Genomic DNA, 14,766 nt, shown 5'->3' with positions numbered 1-14,766 from the left:
TGATGGAGGAGGTTTAGTGCAGCTGAACATCAAAAGTGTGGATTTGGATAGAAAACATCTATGGGCAATGATTTCTTTCAGAAAAATTCTGCCTGAAAATATTCTGCTGTCTTTCTGTCATCTGCAAAAGTTTCCAAGCCAGACTAATGACTCTGTAGCTTGTTTAGTGCTTCTGAAGGGAACCTCAGAGTAGGCTGCTGTCCTTGGGTTAATTTTCCCCCGAGGAGCACTCAGTGACCTTTCTGAGTTTTATGAAGCACAAAACTAAACAATGAGGAGAACAGAGGTGATAAGTAATGTGATATTTTAAAGGGCTATTAAAAACAAGCACTCCTAAGTTACAATGACTGGCATCCCCAGCAAATGTCATGAATCACAAGAGGGACTACTCCTTTGCAACAAACATCTTTTGCAGATGGTCTTTAAGAAAAGACCAGATCTTTGGCTGTGTAAAACTGAACAGTTTAYGTACCTCTGCTCAGTCTRGTTTCRTTAGAAGCAGAGAATGGACTAYTCCCCCTGTTAAAGCTCAAGGAGYTCACTGCAYCAGCAGCTTYTAAACCTTGYACCCTCCTGCACTCAGACCASTCMGCTGTGCACATGTGCTTAACATGCAGTGCTTAACAGCTAAAGCCTGTCTCAGCCAAAACTGAATTAGTGCAACAAGAAGTTCATAAACTCTAGAAATCTGCTTTACTCCCTTTCCTGATTCTGCCTGCTGTAGTTTCATGCTGGAGAAAGCAAGAAAGACTGCTGCCAGTATGGTGGTCATGTGCCAGTTATGCTGACAGAAGGTTGTATCTCTGATTTTGTGGCAGATTAATGTTATTTCTTCTGGAAAACCTCCTCTGTCATTTGAGTATTTTTTTTATCACCAAGAAGCAAAGTGCTGTCCTACAGTGGGAGTGACCRCTGTCACACATGAGTAGCTTCACATATTGCATGATGTCCAGAGGGTTTTGTCATCCAAGCTGCCCTTCAATAATCTTGACTAGAGTCTCTCCTGTGTATGATCCCTTCAGTTTTTGGGGAAAAACTCAGTTTTTTCATCCCTCCAGCCTACCCTGTTAATTAGCACAAATGCAGCACAATCAGCATATAACAGGTAATTCAGCCAGATGACAAAAGTGAAGAAAGCTGGAGCAGCTCTGTGAGCAGAGGCTGTCTGTGCCCTTGACAGAAGACCCATATCAATCTGCAGTGGCAGGGTCATGAAACAGTRTCAGGTGTGACAGGATTACTGGGTGTAATCAGTAATCCCTTCAGTCTGCACTGGTGAAGCATTACCAGGACTGCTTTGAAACACATCAGCCTTCAAAAGCTGGGGGAAACGTTGCTGTACTCTGACCTTCCTGAGCTTTAGGTGTAGGCTCTGAGGTTTGTGAAATGTGAGCAGAGCCAAGCCTACCACACTCCTGTAGAAAATTRCAGATAAAGGGCATAGTGAAAATGATACGACATGTAACTGTTGGCTGCCAAACAATAGCCCCAATTCAAAGATCTGAAGGCATCTTCTCATGAAATCACTCAAGAAACTGAGGCAGAGAGATCTAGCAGGCTAGCTCTTYAGAGAAACTGGTTTTCAGAGCTTTGAGAATTTAGGCTAAAATTATTTGCTAGAGGTGTCTTAGACAGACTTTTCCATTCAGATGCTTCCTGATGTGTTGTCCCACACACCTTCTTGCATGAATAAGCATTTCTGCAYTGATTTCCTTCTAGTGAGTCATTCTTTCATCCTAGCCATTTCGTGATGATTTTGGTTCAGTACTTACCTGTGTATTTGGATTTTGTCAGAGCTCTGTTTCCTGTGAATATATCCAGAACAGGGAGCCCTGAGCATGCTGTCTGTCATAATCTCATSCTACCACGTACCTGAGCAGGACAAGTGCTGAGCTCACTGAGGTGGGGCTGACTGCAGGTGCCAGACAACACCAGAGCTCTCGTGAATCCTGTGGAGAGAAGGGTGCCCGTCGAAAAACATTCTAGCAAATCTGGACTGCCAAAGAAACTGGGACAGTACTTGGGGTCATGGATCTCTGCTCTTGAGGTCAATGCTGAGGGCTGGATATTTAAGAGCTGACTGTAGAGGGAGCCTGTGCACTTTTTTTTTTAGGCTGCTCGAGTCATTGAAAAAAAGCTCACGTTTGCACTTGATATTTATTTGCACCATGAGAACTTATTTTATAACTGAGAAAAACARAGTGTACTTTGTGGTTGGCTCATATGCTACTAACACATTTTTCTTAGATGATAATCACACTSTATTTGGCAAACCCCTCTAGTTTAYCATTACCTGCATCTAGATCCAAAAGTCACAGCTTGAGCTAATTTCTTCCTTGAACATTAATTGCCACTTAGTATTGTGCAACCTGGGAATATCTTCCTTGGTGACAAAGACAGCTCAGTGCACAGTTCTCACTCCTTGGCATTTGCCGTGGCACAGAGCATGGCGTGTTCATGGAGTTTGTCCTCTGAAGGTTTCATGTCTGCAGTCATGAGCTGGCTTTTGCCAACCAAGAGCAGGAGCACTGCTGACAGATCTACCGCTGGCATTTGGCCCCATGGGGTGCTAGGGCGCTGTGTGAGCAGCTCTTTGGCCCAGGATGAGGATGCTTCCATTGCCAAGGGAAAGGGAATTGGCCCTGGGGCAGCCTGGCTTGCTGTCAGCCTGTGCACTGGTCCCTAGGGTCTTGTTGCTTTGATCTGACTTCCCAAGGAGATGGCAAGGTCACCCCATGGTGTGCTTGGGGTTTGTAGAGCYGTTCTTATCACCTTATCGAAGGGCGCACTGATAACAGGTTCACCAAAGTGAGCACAGGAGTCCAGGCAGCCCTGTGATCACCAGCACAGAGCCTGAAGGGTGTGCTGGGCACTTCAGGAAAAACACACTGGCTTCTTGAAATTCTCTAATCAGAGCATTTTCCCAAGCCGATCTACACATCCACTTCACACGACTCCTCCAAGAGCTGTCTGGCAGAGGTAACTACATATGTCAGCAAAGGCAAGGATGGGGCTGGCCAGACCCAGTCCTGGCTCTGGGATGGTGCAGCACAGGCACAGCACACGCCATCCGCAGTTATCCCTGTGCCTGATGCCACAGCCACCTGGACTGGGAAGCCCATGGCTCCCAGAGCTTCACCTTCCTATTGAGCAGCTCTGTGTGACTGCRAAGAACAAGCCCCATCCCCAAGGGGCTCACAGTCCAAGTCCCAGGTTTGTTATTCCTTTTGCGTGGCTGAGCTGCCGATACCTGCTTTAAAGGCAGCAGGACCTGTGTGGGACAAGCAGTGCAAACAGTGTGAGCATTGYAAGGCTGATCCTACTCAGAGGACTCGACAAACAGCCGAGGGTGGGTGAACTGGGGACTGAGGCTGTGTCATAACTTACATTTCTGCTGGGGGTGAAGGTGGGCTGTGCTGTCACATCCTGGGTAAATGTGCCAAATTTCCTATTTCACTGTTCTTAGCCTGGGCATGGTGACTGCTGAGTTGATTCAAACACATCGACTCCTTCTGTCCCACCTGTAAATGCTTCTTTTCAACCAGCAGCTCTGTGGGAGTGGGAGCTGCTTTGTGCTTTGGTAAGAACAAAGGGGCAAGTTAAGCAGGTTTCATGTGAAGCACAGCTCAAAAACAACTCGTGAATTCAAAAGGCAAAAAGGAAAAAAAGACACAGAAGAAAGCAAACTAGCAAGTAACAAGCAGGTTTGCAGTTTGGAACTGSCCCTTTTCCAAGGCTTTAATAAGCAGTAAATTGCAAGCATTTAATTTTTCAGTAAGGCCCTGGGAGTGTGATTGCTTAACAAGTTCCTAGATTACACACATCTAACATGCACTTGTGCTGTGCTCAGAGAGGGTGTCGCAGCTGCACAGTGGTGTGGGGCATGGGGCCATCCCTGCCACCTCACCAGGCTCACAGCACCTGCAAATTGGTGGCAGGGGCTGAGGCTGTCCTGCCTGCAGGGATCAGAGCAGGACTGTCCCCYTCCCATCTCTGCAGGTCTCTGCTCCCAGTACTGCTGCTCTGAGCAGCCTGGGAGGAGAGGGAAGGTGTCAATGGAGCAGCATATCCCATCACTATTTCCAGCCTCAGGGAGCTCCAGATCCCTGCTTTCTGGAGCTTTCTGGAGCTCTGTCGTGGCCCACACCTTTCTCCACCTCCATGGAGGTTACAGCAGCTATCCGGGGGTGTCCCACTGGGAGGGGGACAAAGGGGTGCTTCTCTGAGGGGTGGATGGCTCTGTGAAGAAGATGATGACACTCTGTCTCATCAGACAAGACTGCTCTGGGGCAAAGTGTYCTGGCCACAGGAAAATGGACAGAAACAGGAGGACGTGAGGAGAGACTGCATTTGTCCTTCGAGATCGATTTCTCCCCTTCAGAGTTCCCTAGCTCATCTCTCTGCCCTGCCTTGATCTATGGCCGACCCCTCTGACTCCTCTTGCTGCCCCTGTTTTTGGCCAAATACATTCAGAAATCCTGTTTGATCCTTGAGGCAGCAAAATACCATCACCCAGCGTGCTGGGCTGTCTAAACCCAGCCCTAACAGAATAAAAAGTGGTGTAACATTATGAGAACGGATTTTTCTGAATTTCTGACAGTCTTACCCCTTGCATGTCACTGTGCAGCTCTTAGGATCATCAGTGTGAATGTGATCCTGGAGCAATTACAGAATTCCCCCAACTAAACCATACCAGAAGACTCTAGTGTCATTATGCACAATATTCTGGGATTTCCCATGTGGTCCTCAGCTAAAACATCGTTCTAGCACTTCTGTGAAATAAGTAAACACAACCATCTCTCCTGGCATTATAAATGGCTTTTTAAATGACATAAAGCTTGGAATCAAACACATAACACTATTAAAAAGAATTATGAAGCAGTAAATACTGACCTAGGAAAATCATAGTTGGAGATGAACCTTTGCAACAGATTTAAGGAAAGATTTCTTGCCTCTGAGTCTGAATACTTCTTTTTCGAATGCAAAAGGGGTTCAAATATATTTCGCAAGCTTGACTCTTTGGGGAGTTGAGTATCATAAACACACAGCTGTGATGCAGTTTGTCATTGTTTGTTTACACAATTGTTATTMGTCTGGACATTTATGTTTCTAAAAGAACTTTCTGCTCAGCAGGAAATGAAGCTATTCCTTCTGCTCAAATCGCTTTAAAAACCAGTACTTCTGTAGCTGAGAAGGGGCACATTGGCCTGTGAGATGTTGTGTTCAAATCTGCTGCCTCTGACACTGAGCAGGTCCCAGTGATGTGCTGCCCCAGTAGAGGAGGAGTTATCCAACACTACTTTTCATGGCAGGTGCTCCAAAGTGTTCCCTTCTGGACAAGCCAAGAGTTCCTGCCCTCCACTTTTATTTTCATTTATTGCCTTGTGTTTTAAACATTTCAGGTTTGATACCTTGTAATTTGTTTTTGTGCATATKTGGGCATCTGTCTACACTTCTGAGAGATAATGAAATATACTGTTGACACAAATCCAGTTGCAGCTGCAAATGAGATAATACAAACACAAAAACACAGTTTCTCGGGGTGTGCAAGAATAAAGGAAACCACCAAGGAGCAATGGCAAGAAAGCATCAGTTGTTTAAGTCCAAAGGGAACATACAGACCCAACATTCATAGACAAGCAGTCAGCTTTTGGTAGAGAATTTGCACTGAACTCTCCCAATGCGTAACAAATGCAGACAGCCCTGCTTCACTTTAGCCCCAGGACTGCTGGGGCTAACTAGGAGTACACTAAAAGAGACTGGTCAGTAGGGGAGTCAAGGGGAATAGGGGAGTCAGGGATAAGGACACTAGCTAGCAGGCAAATTTGAAGTCAAATGCATACCACGTGAAATAGGAAACAGAAATGTTTTCTGGTTGAGTCTTCCCATGCTAATTGTCCAGCTGTGCTGCCCAGTGGGATTCAGTGCTCCATTCCCTGTTGCAATAAGTGCCTTTATAATGGCCCCCAGTGTGAGAAATGAGGCAGGGAGTGGACACTGATGGTGGAAGAAGCAACGAGACAGTGACAGTCACCATCAGATATCCTGTCTGGGGCAGCAATAGGTGAGAAGAACCTGCCCACGTGCTTCAGTGAGATGTGACCCTTGAGCATCGCAGGGTTGGTCAGCTCTTCAAAAGATGCTTTTTGAAGTGGAATATCCATGGGAAAGCTGAGCCACTTTGCAGCTAAGGGAGTGGGTGGAACGAGATCAATGAACTTGGCAYTTTGTGTGGATGAGCCATAAACCCAACACCAGGACACTGCTGAGCCAGAGCAGGTACACTTTTTATTCAGGAGGAATTGGCTTAGTGAAGGCAGAGGAGTTCCCTGAGGAGGAGCCACTCTCAGTGAGGGAAACTAAGGCATGAAGTCAAGCAGGTTAATTAAACGACTGCTGAAGCTCAGCCTGTTAGTCAAATAAAGATAAAAACAAGRACAAAATGTAGGAAGCATTCACAGAAGGAGCCACAAACTGAAATTGTGAAACAGCAGCATGTCCCTGTGGGTGTCTGCAGGGGGGCCTTGCATTACYCAGCAGGTGACAGCCAAACAGAGTCCCCAGCCATGCCAACAGCACTGGTCCCACTCTGCTTTCCTGTGGCTGAGGCAGCGCAGGCAGTTTTACAATGCACAGGCTGTTCTCAAGGGAASGATTTTGGACTGAGTGACCTTGTAAAATACATGTCCTGACTCTCCTATGGAGCAAGCTGCCCAATCAGACAAGAGATTCCTGATAACTTCTGAATTATTGGGCTGCTCCCATAAATGCAAGAGTAAGTGGACTAYGAGTGTACCATGGAATGATGAGCCTAAATTGTCCTTAAATTATCTCCCTGAGTCCTTAAGTGGGCCAGGGTGGTTTTTCACACCTGTGGAGACCACCCAGGTGAGTGTCACACATGTGATGGAGTATGCAGTACATAATGTCTGCAGCATACTACATAACAGATAATGTGTGTAATAGYGTTGGGCCAGGCCACAGCTGTACACAGCAGCATTCATGTTCAACTGCACCTGCCCCGTGGTCAGAGCAGGAGATGCTGCCATCTCAGCTTTCCCTTTGAATTTCAGGGTGTGTTTCCTCTGTGACMCGCAGCACAATTGTCCCACACCAGTAACACCAGTGCTGGTTCCCAGTTCAGACATCACTTAAAACTGGCCTGGAGCCCAGCTCATGCTCCTGTTGAATGAGTGTACTTGGCACAGGATCTGTGCCAGCTCTGCTTTTACATCAGTGTCAAGGCCAGCCCTGGCATGACAGGTCACACCCAGCCTGCAGACAGGAAAGGACTTCAGCCAGCACAGATGCTGTCAGATCTCTTCAAGACTTTCTGGATGAACCATAAATAGCTGAACACATTTAGGCATCATTTTTACCCAGCACTGGGAGCCTTACAGCCACACTGACCAGCAGCTCTGTGCCTGATAGTGCTCCTGGCGGTGCATGGACACTCCTGCCAGCAGCCACTTCTGGTGTGGCTTAACTTTTTGTTTCCTTGAAGCCACAGGACAAAGGGAGCAGCAGATAGAAGTAAAGCCATCAAGGGCAGTGCCCAGCAGGAGTTTCAATGGCTTTGGGCAGGTGTGGCTGKAGACATGGAGCTCAGCACAGGCTCCTTTCCCAGGCAGATGTGCACAGGTGCTCTGTTGGGCTGATCTGTACTTCCAAGAGGCAGCAGAGCTGTGCCCAATGCAAAATAAATCTGACAGCTACTGAGCRGGGAAAAATTCACTGCAAACTCCCAAACTCTGACCTTATCAAGAACATCCGCTGACACTTGGGTGTGCTCTGAGATAATCACAGGTGGCAGTGGTTAAGAGGAAAGCTATCAAGAAACTCGTATGATAGCATGCAACAACTTTGTTTAAACTTCAGCATGCACTGTGGTTTTCTTGGAGTTCCTAGGAACAGTGAAGTCTATGAAAAAATAATCTTGAAAAAAAAATCTTTAAAATAGGCACTARGTCTGCTAAATGAAACTGCTGCATAGCAAGCGAGAAGCTGAAACTGGTCTGAAAATTTACAGAAGCTCCAAAGGAATGAGTCAAGATTTTCTCAGCAGGCACCAGGAGTGATCAGGGACTCAGGGTGAATGAGAGGGTGCAGGAATGCCATTGCCACCATGGATGCCACATGGAGGTGGTGGCAGTATTAATCCTGCTATAACAGTCAACAATGCTGGGTTTCAAGATTATTTACCTGCACCTGAAAGTGACAGTCACTGCATGAGCCACTGTGCTTCCCCTCACTTCTGTGACCTCTTTAGTCCCCTTTAGTCCTGGGGACAAGAATCCTTGCTCCTGGGCATGTCAACTGTGCTCAGGTGGTACCCTCCACACCACAGTGACAACTGCTGATGCAAACCCCTGCTCTGACCCTCAGAGCTCCTTGTGAGCTCAGTGTGATGTGGGGAAGGTTTTGCTTTTGTCAAAAAGATGTGACTGTGCCAGGTTGGCTGATGCCTGTGTGCAGCATGCAGACAACAGGAATTATTTTGCTGTTTGGCACTTCCTGTGGTTTTTTGGCACACACAGGGTATTTCCTGACAAAAGCATAAGAAAGCAGAGGTGAAGTCAGACAAATCCAGCTTGCCTTTCCAGGGGAATGGCTCAGMACAGGTAACATTGGCTGCTGTTGCTTGGAGCTTTGGAGGGAAAAAGAAACACAGAATCATGGCAGATTGGTCGRGGTTGGAAGGCACCTCTGAAGATAACCTTCTCCAGCCCCCCCTGCTCAAGCAGGGCCACCTAGAACAGGTTGCTCAGGATCACTTCCAGATGGCTTTTGAGCATCTCCAAGGATGGAGAMTCCACAACCTCTCTGGGCCACCCGTTCCAGTGCTCAGTCACCCTCACAGTGGAAATGGGTATCCTGATGTTCAGAGGGAGCATCCCGTGGTTCTGCCTGTGTTCATTGCCTCTTAAAACATGGTTCTGAARAATGTGCTCTAATTCCCTCCTGGCAAAAAATCTGCAGTCTCTGTACACAGAAGTCTGGACACAGCCAGCGTCAGTGAATCTCTCAAAAATCTTGGCACAGTATGAGCTAACAGGGATCACAGCTGGGACTGTGGTTGCAAGCCCTGAGGCCTCCCTATGTTGACCACAAGGCTTGAGTTTCCTCCTGGACTGTTGAATTCATGGAACAGGACAGCAATGAGAGGAAGGAGTTTTCCTATTGTGCACAGAGGTTTTCAAGTTTCTGGGTTTTTTTTTTTTTTTGCAGGAACAGACCGAACTTTCCTGAAAGGTTCGCTGTCAGAGAATGGAAAATTGAAGTGGAGCAGAATAATATAAGAACAAAGCATTACATGATGGGAAAACCAAGAGAGAAACTTCCCTGGATATTGAAAAATCAGTGGATTAGCTTCTTTTCACTTTCCTCTCTGTGGAAAAGTTTGTCTCTAGGACCCGGSTGGGGAAAAGAGAGGGGGGGAGGTTTGCTGGAACTTGGGAGTRTTTTGCTCCMATTAAATTCATTCAAACCACGACRTTTTCTRGTATAGGCTCTGCTCCCCCTYACCCCATGGGAAGGTGCTGAGGGCTGCAGCCCTACTGTGGATGMGATGAGGTGTGTGCTGGTGCCTGCTTGCTGTGCAGGAACACAAACATCTCCATGGCTCTGCTGGCCCAGGAGCAGTTTGCTGTTGAACACAGGGCTGAGTCCCATGGCAATCTGAGGGGTCAGGATGGTGCCAGCTACTCTTCTGATGCATAAATGGAAATTATGTGGAAACATTGCTCTTTTCATTTATTAAACAAACCCAGAGTAAATTCTTCTTGCTTTTCTTCAGCTATCATTTTGCTAAAAATATCATATGAACTAACCCTCTAAACAATCTTTTCATAAAGTTCATCTCTGAAATAGTCTCCTAAATCTAAGTTTCAAGGAGCTGGCAGTTAGTGCAAGAATTTCTTGTTTACTGAAATTGGTCCATTCCCCATCTCTTCATCTGTGTGCAGAGGAGCAAATGCGTGAGTCTGGAAATACTGGCTCAGGATGGATAGTGGGCCTGCTCCAGAGGAATGTCACCCACTCTGGCAACGAATGGTACCATCCTGGACTTAACAAGAATTCCCAAATTCTCCATTCCACTGCAGCTGGCCAGCACGGAGCTGGGGAAGCAGAGATGCTGTCCCTTGTCTGTGGTTGATGGTGTCCCCTCATCATCCAGCAGCCCCAGCTCTTGGCTACTGCAGGGCTGCAAGGGCTGAGTCAGGGGTTGCATTCCTGCTAAGGCCAGTGCCAGTGGGAGCAGCCTGGCTGCAGGAAGAACAGGCTTTTGCAAATGATGCTTTCCAGTTCCTGGTTCCCAGGGCTTTCCACCTGCTGCATCATGGGGACACTGCCAGGGACCACCTCTCTAATTTTCCTCATCGCTGTACTCTCCTTACACAGAGTCCTCTGTCAGGAGGACATGCCCAAATATGCACAAAAACAAATTACAAGGGTTTGGTGGCTGAAAGCTCAGCCAAGAAATAGAGAAATTATCTCAGGGACTTCCTCTGCCACCTGCATTATTTTACCTGGTCCAGCTCCCCACCATGCTGGGGTTACACTTGCCATCCAGTAACTGCAGAATTGGTTTTTGGAAAATGGATACAACTGCTGTACCCTTTTCAGATATATTCAGCTTTAACTCAGCTTTGTTTCAGTATATCTAGTTGCTYGGGACTTTGGGATCTTAGACAAATGTAAACAATTCCTTTGTTTTTTAACTTGTTGGATCATTCTTGCTTTGCGTCTCCACATCAGATATTTACATCTTTATGTCTTCTTCTTAAATGCACTCAGAAACATTCACTAGGGAAAGAAAAATATAATAAATCCTGCGTAATAAATATACTGGCATTTAAAATCAAATAAATGTTAAAATAACTGAGCAACTGAAGTACCCTGGGGTAGGGCCACATACCCCAAAATGCCCATTTTAAGTAGTGTGCTAGGAGCTGGATGATGAACAGAGAGCATGTTCATCCAGCTGAGCAGCCTGATGAGAGTAGTCTGGACCCTCTTCCTATTAATAAAGCATGCTAATAAAGCAGGAGGTGAAAATCTAGCTGTGAATAATTCCTTTGGGTTGGTATTATGGAGTTAGGACAAAGGACACGATGTTATAGCAGAGATAAACTACAGAAACAGTGTGAACTATAAATAGATTGTAACCACTGAGGATTTCCAAAAACAACTCGGGGAGAATAGAGAAAGGCACTGAGGAGTTGCTAGTTCTCATCCATCCTTCCAGGATGACTTGGACTGTTGCTGTTCCATTTGGAGTGTGCTGGGTCTGCTGCTGCTCTGAATTTACCTGATCCCACAGCTATTTTTTAGTTTCTGCAGAGCTGTTACTCAGTTCTTTCTCATTGGTGCTAAAATAATTTGTTATTGTCTTGGAAAGACAGAAACAGGAAATTTACAGAGATTAAATAATTTCCCATATAATTATGAAATGTATATTATTTCTCCTATGCAGAGTTTGATCAACTAAATGTTAAACTCGTGGGGCTTTTTGAACCTGAATTSTCTTTTACATCAGATCATCCTGTTTCTACCCAAAGCTGCCCATGAGATGGACAGTTGTGGTCATGGGGAATTTCTCTGTTACTTTCTTCTCATATGTATGAATGGTGGCATTTTTGTTACACCTTAGTGGTCTTTTACATTCCCAAGAGTTCTCAGCAAAAAAAATGCAATAGAAAGATGACCAAAAAATTCTTGTTGGGAACACTGAATATAAAAGTGAAATTGAGAAACAGTGTGAAGGTAGACAGTAGAGTCTAATGTTAAAGACCCCACAAGGGATTTCATTGTTTTTCTTTTTCCTCCTATTTTTTAATAGAATTCCCCCTTCAGAAATAGCTAGGGAAGTACATAGCTAGAGACGGGTACTCTCAGAACTCGTCATTGCACTGATGCCATCCTGGATAAGATGCAAAAGTTTCATCTTTATACTCTTAAAATGGATCTAGAAACTTCAAAGTGAAGTCCTTTTCTTGGTATTTAGAAATTTTGGCTTCCAAGCTTAATGGAAACTGAGTTATAGGGGAGGGATGTGCAACAATGAGGAATCACAAATATAACTGATGTTTTCTGACTGTCCAGGCAGGACTTGAGGCCCATGCAGTTGAGAGAGGAAGCAATCTTGTGATTTACACCTGCCTGATAACATGAGAGGGAAGATTCTAATTTTATCAGGCCTTTATGCCCATCTCTGGAAATATACCTTGTTTGTTCCATARTGTAAAATATCCTCTGGTGAACCTGGCTTCTCTTATCTTATGGCTGAAATGCTTGCTTGTTCTGAGTCACYAACAAGGATCCTGATAAACCTGCTGGGAAATTACGGCATATTTATCTGAACAGGAAGGTGGAGCCTGATGTAACCTCTTCACTGGCCTCCAGAGTGACCAGGTGAAAAGGAAAATKATGAGGGAAGCCACATACAGACCATGAAAATGTGTTGATTGGAATTGACTTTTCCCRTGTCTCAAAGTCAGCYTACAACTTGCTAAGYTGATCTGAGGGYRTGGGAAAGGACATATTCCATTGAGWAYRTTTGCCACMTKTTTGAARGAAAAAGAGGAAATCTGRGAAGAAGAGGAAGGGGAAGATAAAGAAAAAGATGAAAGTGAGTGTGGGAGGAAGAAAAAGGATTAATAAAGTGAAGGGAAAGAAGTCAGCAGCAACAAAAGCCAAAATACAAAAATTTCTTTTTACAGAGAAAAATCTACGTGTAATTTTAGTGTCCTGACCTGGAATGTAATTGTACCATGAGTGGGAGAGGGGAGCCTCAGAATCTCTAATTGCCCCATAAAGAGGTCTCACTGTGATCTTAAAAAATCCACTATTTATTTAATCTCCAAAACTGAGCTCTGATACCTTTTCTCATTCCTACCATCTCCTGCTGTGAACCAAGCCTTGCCATCAACATCTATACAATGTGCTTTGAGCTGCTGCTGCCTGGTTCCCTATTCTGCTGTGGGGTCACCGGTTAGCAGAGGCTCAGGGAGTCCCCAAATTCAGGGCTCTGGAGATCCCCACTCCTTCTCCTGGCATGGAGAGTGGAACAAAGGCTGGTGTCAGCAGTCTCCTGGCCTCAGGTGTGAAGCTGACTGGTTTGCACCCCTGCTGCTAAGGGCTATTAAGTCTCAGCAGTTTTGTCAGGGGGACAAATATTTGGTACAATATGAAGCTGCCTCAAGCAGTGGGGTAACAGGCAGGGTGGATGATGATGATTGCTGCCCAAGCTTGATCACAGGCATTCTTGTTTAGTGAGAGACATGTGTCTGTAAGGATCTTAACGCAGGTCATGGTTTCCTGCACAGCTTTATCAGTGCTGTTATGTAGGATGGTGTCCTGAGGTGCCTGCAGACTGGTGATGTCACTGCCCCATTGCTTACAGAGCTCCCAGAGGGACTTTGAGTTTTTCAAGTGATTATCTGATGCACTGGCAGASGTTATCCAGGGTGTTGCAGTAAAGYTTTAACTTTCCAGGATTCAGTCASAGTAKGTATTGATTGAAATGTCTCAAGCTGTCATCCAGGCATGTATAAATGACAGTCTAGTGCCACATGTGTACAGGGAGTGTGTATGCCTTCCGCTCCAGAATACATAGTTTTCATTCTGTGTCCAAAATAGCTGTGACATTTGGGCTGCTAAACAGAGCTCCCAGTGAAGATGCCTRTGATTGTAATTTAGTTGTGCTTCTATATCTCTTTCTCCTCTGCTCCCCTTTCATCATCACTTCTGCATCTGTTCTTTCCCYGGCTTGCTCCCTTTACATTCTTCCCCCTCCTTCTTTCTGCTCTTCACATCTATTTTTACAGCTTCTGCCCTTCTCATCAGTCAACATCTTCCTTGGCTTTTTTCCCAGTATCAAAACATATTTTTTTACTGTATGCATAGGATAAAATGTTTAAAATGATGGTTTGACCCATCTGTTCTCAGATTCAAAGGCATTCTTTCATGAGGTTATAGTTACAGGCTTTGTGTACAAACCCATCATCTTCCTGTCCTTAGATGTGCCCAGCTCCCACAGTACATGAAGCTGAAGTTCCAGGAAAACCACGTGGAAGCTAGGAATTGCTGGCTGTAAATGAATGCACTAAGGCACACTCTCCTGAATCTGTCACTGGCATATTTTAGATTTCTTTGACAAACTGGAGTTTTGCAGTACACTGATATGGTGGCAAATACTAAAAAGCTCTTTTAGGACAGAGAAATTAAAACACAGGTCAGCACTGAGGAATCAAGGTCTCTTTGACATCACATAGGCCAGGCAGTTGGAATGATTTTACTGAATGAATCTTTGCCTGYATGGCCAGCAGTGGAGCTGCAGGGAATGTTGGGGACACTCCCAGATGTGCTTGGCCATGGCTGTAGCATTGGTCTCTCTCAGCTACAGCACTTCTTGGCTTCTGGTCTGACTGACTGCAGTGCACGTGCTGCTCATGACAAGACCGTAATGGACAGGGATGTGTGAAATTTGGACCATGGGCTACTAGACCATGCTTTGTTTTGGGAAAGAAAGTAGCTGCAGAGGCAAGGTTGCAATAGTATATTGAATTGTCCCTCAGCTGAGTGTGGTCTGGCTCCACTGATTAGCAAAGGAGTGGCTGCAGTAATTAATTGCACCAACAGGTGGAATGCTGGGCACAGCTGCATTGGTGCAGGGCTAAAAGGGACCAACCCTTGTGGTTCAGAGTTAATACTCTCTAGTGTAACAGTGGGACATGTCCCTGCACATGGCAGCAGGGTTGGAAC

This window comes from Malurus melanocephalus, unplaced genomic scaffold (assembly GCF_030028575.1).
Source record: "Malurus melanocephalus ecotype Western Australia unplaced genomic scaffold, MMel_1.1 scaffold_38, whole genome shotgun sequence".
Classification (NCBI taxonomy): Eukaryota; Metazoa; Chordata; class Aves; order Passeriformes; family Maluridae; genus Malurus; species Malurus melanocephalus.
The sequence above is the reverse complement of the archived record's forward strand: the minus strand, read 5'-3'. Positions refer to the sequence as shown.